At 59.8% G+C, this 7,748-nt stretch overlaps 1 long non-coding RNA gene across 1 annotated transcript; it reads left to right on the forward strand.

The window, feature by feature from the left end:
- The first annotated feature begins 695 nt into the window (after window positions 1–695).
- LOC125425404 lies at window positions 696–3,360 on the forward strand. The gene is made up of 3 exons (XR_007243359.1): window positions 696–755; window positions 3,139–3,234; window positions 3,326–3,360. It is a non-coding gene; the product is annotated as an uncharacterized LOC125425404 (long non-coding RNA).
- The last annotated feature ends 4,388 nt before the right edge of the window (window positions 3,361–7,748 follow it).

Raw genomic sequence — 7,748 nt, forward strand, 5'->3', positions numbered from 1 at the left:
CTTCTTCTTCTTCTTCTTCTTCTTCTTCTTCTTCTTCTTCTTCTTCTACTGTGTTTCGAGCTGGGAAAATGGTGCTGGGGAAGGGCTAAACCCAGAGGTGGAGCTAAAAGGGGACAGGGGGTGCACCTTGCACCAGGTGCATGCCGCCCCTGCCCCGGCTCGTCAGGCCTGGCCCCGTCCCACCAGCCTGGCCCAATTTCAGCCAGTTGAAAGCAAAGAAAGGTAAGGAGCAGCATGGGGGGCGTGCCCGGGCGCCATTTTGCTCCAGGTGCCATTTTTCCCCCGATGCCCCCAGTTAAACCCCCTCCATTTGTGTGTGGTCCCAAGGAGAATCAGGATGTGGCCTGCCTAATCTTTTTTAAGGGAAAAAACCATCTCTTTGGAACTCATTCACAGAACTCCCCCTAGTACCTGCCGGAGTGATAAAAAGGTAGCGAAATTATTGACGATTGTCCTTCCCCTTGTAGATACTCCAAGACCAAGACATTCCATCCTGGTGCCTTTTCCCTTGGAGGGGGCTCAGCCGAACCTCAGTATCCCTTGTCTCTGTCTCACGTCTGATGCCGATCCTGCTCGGGATAATTTCTCCTGGGCTATCAGCGGAGAACAGTCTCGGGACCGGAAGGGGGTTGGTGTGATAGACGAAGACGGAGGCGTCAACATTTGGCACTTTGAGATGATGCCTCCGGAGGGATGGACTGACGAGGAGGCTTATCCGTGTTTGCTCCAGGAGAACAGAAAGACCACGGAAGCAGGTAACAGTGAGATAGAAGAGAAAATCCCGCCAGCTAGGGAATGTCCACCAACTCTATCAGATGTGTGTGATAGTTGTAGTAGTAAAATGTATTGCATTTAGCCAAAAGCAGAGGTGGGATCCAGCAGGTTCTCACAGGTTCCCGAGAGTAGGTTACTCATTGTTTGTGTGTGCCGAGAGGGGGTACTAATTGGTGATTTTGCCACGTGATTTTTGCCTTAGTTACGCCCCTCCTCTCCACAGTAGCGCGCAGAACTTGAAGCAGTCTAGCAGGAGGTGCACCGGCGTGCGTGGCAGCCTGCGCCTGCGCGCATTCGTTTCCTGCCCAAGGACCGGCACAGCGGCTGCGTCCTTGCCACAGCCCCGCCCAGGAATGCCCCGTCCCCAGAATGCCTGGCCACACCCCGTTGTGCCCCGCCCAGCCCCATTGGTGCTACGCCACAGTTTGAATCCCACCACCATGGGAACCTGTTGCTAAAATTTTTGGATCCCACCACTGGCCAAAAGCCATTACAAAAAAAACAAAAATGAAAGATAACTAGTTAACCTCTCCTCTTTTTTTTACATTTTAATGTGGGTTTTTTTGAAATTTTTGTATGTTTTATGTTTTTATTGATTTTATATTTGTTATTAACCCTACCCTTAGGGTTTTTTTTTTAAAAGGGAAGGGCACCATTCTGTACCAACTGTAATTTTACATGTTTAGATTTAATTGTTTAATTTTTAATTAAATATATTGTTGTACACCACTCTGAGCCCCGCTTGTCAGGGGAGAGCGGTTTATGAGTTGAAGAGTTAAATTAAATTAAAATTGAAAGCATTCACAATAGAGCACAATCTAGTACAGAGATAAAATTGAGCAGCCACTCAGGTTTTAAGAAGAAGAAGTTTGTGCTGGGGAAAGCACATGTCCAACGGTAAGGAGCGGCATCACGGGATCTCAGTTACAAGAGAAGTGTACTACAGTGGAACCTCGGTTTTCATTGCCTTCAGTTTTCATCGGTTTTTCGGTTATCATCGGTTTTTTCAGTGAAGAATTTGCCTCGGTTTTCATCGATTCGCAGTCAGGTGCAGGGGTTTGTGGAGAAAAATCACCCGGACAAAGCTGTTGCAGGCCGTATCTGCAACTTGTTTAATGACAACGTCTTGCCCCATTTCAGACAAATCTTAAAGAGGCGTCAGAAACAGACCTCTTGGGACAGCTTTCTGGGGCGACATCGGTCCACTGACTCGGAAGCTGGTCCTAGTGTTATTGTTTGTTACTGTTTTCAGCATTAAGCACTATGTTTATTCACCCAAAAATGTGTTTTTGGTATGTTTTTTGGAGTGCCTAGAACGGATTAATGGGATTTACATTGATTCCTATGGAAATGTTTGCCTTGGTTTTAATCGGTTTCGGTTTTCATTGATTCTTTTTGGACGGATGACCAACGAAAACTGAGGTTCCACTGTATTTCTGCAGCACTCATTAAGAAGAAGAAGAAGAGTTTGGATTTATATCCCCCCTTTCTCTCCTGCAGGAGACTCAAAGGGGCTGACAATCTCCTTGCCCTTCCCCCCTCACAACAAACACCCTGTGAGGTAGGTGGGGCTGAGAGAGCTCCGAGAAGCTTTGACTAGCCCAAGGTCACCCAGCTGGCGTGTGTGGGAGTGCCCAGGCTAATCTGAATTCCCCAGAGAAGCCTCCACAGCCCAGGCGGCAGAGCTGGGAATCAAACCCGGTTCCTCCAGATTAGACACACGAGCTTTTAACCTCCTACGCCACTGCTGTTAACAGCTGATGTGAGATAAGGAAAGACAGAGAAGAGGAAATGCCGCTCAAATGCCTCCTGCCATCTCCCACCACACCCCAGGACAGGAAGGAAGCACCTGACTTTGGCCAGAGTCAGCCAAGATGGCGGCATGATGGTGTCAAGCAGGTACCCAGCAGCAGAGGCGTAGCTGGGCCAGAGTGCGCCCCCTCCCTCCACAGCACCCCGCCCCTCCCTTACCTCAATTCAGCCTGGAAAAGTGGTCTGTTCCCTTCAGGCTGAAAATGGCCTGGTGGGAACTACACTTCCCAAGAGACCCTGGGGCTCGCAAGGTCTCCTGGGAAGTGTGGTTCTCACCAGGCCGTTTTTAGCCTGAACGGAACAGGCCGCTTCTCCAGCCTGCACTGTTTCAATAAAGTAAGTGTGTGTGTGGGGGGGTGGGGTGGCGGGGGGCAGGAGGGGGCACCGCGAGAGGTGTGGGGGTTATTTCCCCCCCTCAGTGCACGCCCGGTGCAATGCGCAGCTCCGGCCCCCTGGTATCTCCACCTCTGCTCAGCAGTGCCTTGGGTGCTTGTCTCTGTGGCCCAACATCTGCCAACCACAATTTCTCTCTCTCTCCCCCTCCTTTTACAGGAAACTGCTTTGCATATGTATATTTTGGGTTTCCTGCCATTCTCAGCCTCGTGGTCCTGTCATCGATCCTACTCTTCATGAAGCATCGAGCCGGAGGTAATGAACTTTTAAGAAGCACCACGTCACACCCGTCCCTCATTCTCATTTCACCGAGTTTTTCTTTGTCGTGTTGCTTCTCTCCACACAGACAATTCGGAGCGACGAGCAAATCAAATACCCAAGAGGGAAACCCCACAGGTAAATAACGTGTCCTTGTTCACTAAATATTCCAAAATTTTGTAAAGAAGAAGAAGAGGAAGAAGAGTTTGGATTTATACCCCCCTTTCCAGTGGTGGGATCCAAAAATTTTAGTAACAGGTTTCCATGGTGGTGGGATTCAAACTGTGGCGTAGCGCCAATGGGGCTGGGCGGGGCACGACGGGGACGTGGCCGGGCATTCCAGGAATGGGGCATTCCTGGGCGGGGCTGTGGAGGGAAACGAATGCACACAGGAGCAGGCTGCCACGCACGCCGGTGCACCTCCTGCTAGACTGCTTCAAGTTCTACGCGCTACTGCTGAGAGGAGGGGCGTAGCTAAGGCAAAAACCACGTGGCAAAATCACCCATTAGTAACCCCCTCTCGGCACACACAAATAATTAGTAACCTACTCTCCGGAACCTGTGAGAACCTGCTGGATCCCACCTCTGCCCCTTTCTCTCCAGTAAGGAGACTCAAAGGGGTTACAATCAGAGGTGGGATCCAACCAGTTCTCACCACTTCTCTAGATGTGGTTACTAATTTTTCCTCAGTGCCGAGAAGGGGTTACTAAAGCAACCTCCCTGCCCAATAGGGACTGGAGGCACGTGTGTGCGGCAGCGCCACTGTTTGAATCCCACCACCATCGGAAACTGTTATTAAAATTTTTGGATCTCACCACTGGTTACAATTTCCTTTCCCTCCACCCCCCCACAACAAACACCCTGTGAGGTGGGTGGGGCTGAGAGAGCTCTGAAGAACTGTGACCAGCCCAAGGTCACCCAGCTGGCATGTGTTGGAGAGCAGAAGCTAACCTGCTTCCCCAGGTAAGCCTCCACAGCTCAAGTGGCAGAGCGGGGAATCAAACCCAATTCCCCAGATTAGAGTGCACCTGCTCTTAACCACTATGACACCCTGCAGAGGGAGTGGTGGCGAACCTTTGGCACTCCAGATGTTATGGACTACAATTCCCATCAGCCCCTGCCAGCATGGTCACGCCCAGAATTCAACTCCAGGCTCCACCTCCAAAGTCCACCTGACTTTGGTCATGAAGCTTTGTGGGTAGAGCCAGGAGTCTAAAGCTGGAAACAGCCGGGCTAAGCCCACAGTTTAAAGCTGAGCCCATCCAAGGCAGAGGTGGGAGTTCTTGGCGGGGCAGGGGCATGTGGCCAAAAGTGCCCCCCTTCGAGAGGCACCCAGGACGCACACCTTAGCTGTCCCACCCTAGATACGCCTCTGTGTGAATGGCAACTCACCTGGGCTCCCATGGTGAGAAAAATTGGCCTGAGACACTACATCATGGGTGAACTGGAAATGATGTTTACTGTATTCATACAGTCCTTGGTTATGCCACAAAGAAAAATGGAGCTGGATGGGCAGAGCCGTAGCGAGGGGGAACCACGCCCGGGGCACGTGTGTGCCCTGCACCCCCGCCCTGCCATGCCCCCAGAACGCCCCGCCCTGCCACGCTCCTTGTACAAGACGCCCACCCCCTGGGTGCTACGCCACTGTGCATGAGCTGATGGGATGGTGAAAATGTTTAAACTATTTTACTTCATTTATATCTGTGAAGCACATTAGATCAAGATAGTGAGACTGGCCCAAGATTTTAAAAAAATGTTTTAATTAAATTTCTATTACACTCTCTCCTCTTTGATCTGAGATTGCAAATGCCTTAACAGACCAGGTGATTGGGAGCAACAGCCGCAGAAGGCCATTGCTTTCACATCCTGCATGTGAGCTCCCAAAGGCACCTGGTGGGCCACTGCGAGTAGCAGAGAGCTGGACTAGATGGACTCTGGTCTGATCCAGCTGGCTTGTTCTTATGTTCTTATGTTCTTTGGGGCAGCTTCCAACATATCAAAGTTACAATTTAAAAACATGAAACCATAAAATACAATCAATACTGTATTTTACTGTACTGTACTAACAATTATTTTATAATAAGTGTACCATAAGAACATAAAAACGAGCCTGCTGGATCAGACCAGAGTCCATCTAGTCCAGCTCTCTGCTACTCGCAGTGGCCCACCAGGTGCCTTTGGGAGCTCACATGCAGGATGTGAAACCAATGGCCTTCTGCGGCTGTTGCTCCCGATCACCTGGTCTGCTCAGGCATTTGCAATCTGAGATCAAGGAGGATCAAGATTGGTAGCCAGAGATTGACTTCTCCTCCATAAATCTGTCCAAGCCCCTTTTAAAGCTACCCAGGTTAGTGGCCATCACCACCTCCTGTGGCAGCATATTCCAAACACAATCACACGTTGCATGAAGAAGTGTTTCCTTTTATTAGTCCTAATTCTTCCCCCCCAGCATTTTCAATGGATGCCCCCTGGTTCTAGTATTGTGAGATTCACAAGCATTGGAATCCATTTGGGCATAAGCCGAAGCAGGACAAGGCCGGAATCAGTGGAAAAAGCCCACGTGGACAAGCCACGTGGACAAGATGGGTGCTGGACTGGATGGGCCACTGGTCTGATGGACCCCCCTTCTCCTGTGCTTATGGAAGCGGAGAGGAAATCATAATTAAATCCCAAAAGTGGGATGGGTGAAATTAAAAATGAGGGGAGACTGGAAGACAAAAATATTGTAGTGAGAAACAGTTCGGCAGAAGAGGATCCAGTGCACAGAAAGAGGGGAGGGCACAGCTGCACTGGGAAAGCGTCCGGGGGGGGGGGTCCCCCCCCCCTTCCCCCCCCCCCCCCCCTTTCCCCCCCCCCCCTTTCCCCCCCCCCCCCCCCCCCCCCCCCCCTTCCCCCCCCCTCCCCCCCCCCCCCCCCCCCCCCCCCCCCCCCCCCCCCCCCCCCCCCCCCCCCCCCCCCCCCCCCCCCCCCCCCCCCCCCCCCCCCCCCCCCCCCCCCCCCCCCCCCACCGACCCCCCCCCACCCCCGCCCCCCCCCACCCCCCCCCCCCCCCACCCCCCCCCCCCCCCACCCCCCCCCCCCCCCACCCCCCCCCCCCCCCACCCCCCCCCCCCCCCACCCCCCCCCCCCCCCACCCCCCCCCCCCCCCACCCCCCCCCCCCCCCACCCCCCCCCCCCCCCACCCCCCCCCCCCCCCACCCCCCCCCCCCCCCACCCCCCCCCCCCCCCACCCCCCCCCCCCCCCACCCCCCCCCCCCCCCACCCCCCCCCCCCCCCACCCCCCCCCCCCCCCACCCCCCCCCCCCCCCACCCCCCCCCCCCCCCACCCCCCCCCCCCCCCACCCCCCCCCCCCCCCACCCCCCCCCCCCCCCACCCCCCCCCCCCCCCACCCCCCCCCCCCCCCACCCCCCCCCCCCCCCACCCCCCCCCCCCCCCACCCCCCCCCCCCCCCACCCCCCCCCCCCCCCACCCCCCCCCCCCCCCACCCCCCCCCCCCCCCACCCCCCCCCCCCCCCACCCCCCCCCCCCCCCACCCCCCCCCCCCCCCACCCCCCCCCCCCCCCACCCCCCCCCCCCCCCACCCCCCCCCCCCCCCACCCCCCCCCCCCCCCACCCCCCCCCCCCCCCACCCCCCCCCCCCCCCACCCCCCCCCCCCCCCACCCCCCCCCCCCCCCACCCCCCCCCCCCCCCACCCCCCCCCCCCCCCACCCCCCCCCCCCCCCACCCCCCCCCCCCCCCACCCCCCCCCCCCCCCACCCCCCCCCCCCCCCACCCCCCCCCCCCCCCACCCCCCCCCCCCCCCACCCCCCCCCCCCCCCACCCCCCCCCCCCCCCACCCCCCCCCCCCCCCACCCCCCCCCCCCCCCACCCCCCCCCCCCCCCACCCCCCCCCCCCCCCACCCCCCCCCCCCCCCACCCCCCCCCCCCCCCACCCCCCCCCCCCCCCACCCCCCCCCCCCCCCACCCCCCCCCCCCCCCACCCCCCCCCCCCCCCACCCCCCCCCCCCCCCACCCCCCCCCCCCCCCACCCCCCCCCCCCCCCACCCCCCCCCCCCCCCACCCCCCCCCCCCCCCACCCCCCCCCCCCCCCACCCCCCCCCCCCCCCACCCCCCCCCCCCCCCACCCCCCCCCCCCCCCACCCCCCCCCCCCCCCACCCCCCCCCCCCCCCACCCCCCCCCCCCCCCACCCCCCCCCCCCCCCACCCCCCCCCCCCCCCACCCCCCCCCCCCCCCACCCCCCCCCCCCCCCACCCCCCCCCCCCCCCACCCCCCCCCCCCCCCACCCCCCCCCCCCCCCACCCCCCCCCCCCCCCACCCCCCCCCCCCCCCACCCCCCCCCCCCCCCACCCCCCCCCCCCCCCACCCCCCCCCCCCCCCACCCCCCCCCCCCCCCACCCCCCCCCCCCCCCACCCCCCCCCCCCCCCACCCCCCCCCCCCCCCACCCCCCCCCCCCCCCACCCCCCCCCCCCCCCACCCCCCCCCCCCCCCACCCCCCCCCCCCCCCACC

The sequence above is a fragment of the Sphaerodactylus townsendi genome, unplaced genomic scaffold (genome assembly GCF_021028975.2).
Source record: "Sphaerodactylus townsendi isolate TG3544 unplaced genomic scaffold, MPM_Stown_v2.3 scaffold_40, whole genome shotgun sequence".
In the NCBI taxonomy this organism is placed as follows: domain Eukaryota; kingdom Metazoa; phylum Chordata; class Lepidosauria; order Squamata; family Sphaerodactylidae; genus Sphaerodactylus; species Sphaerodactylus townsendi.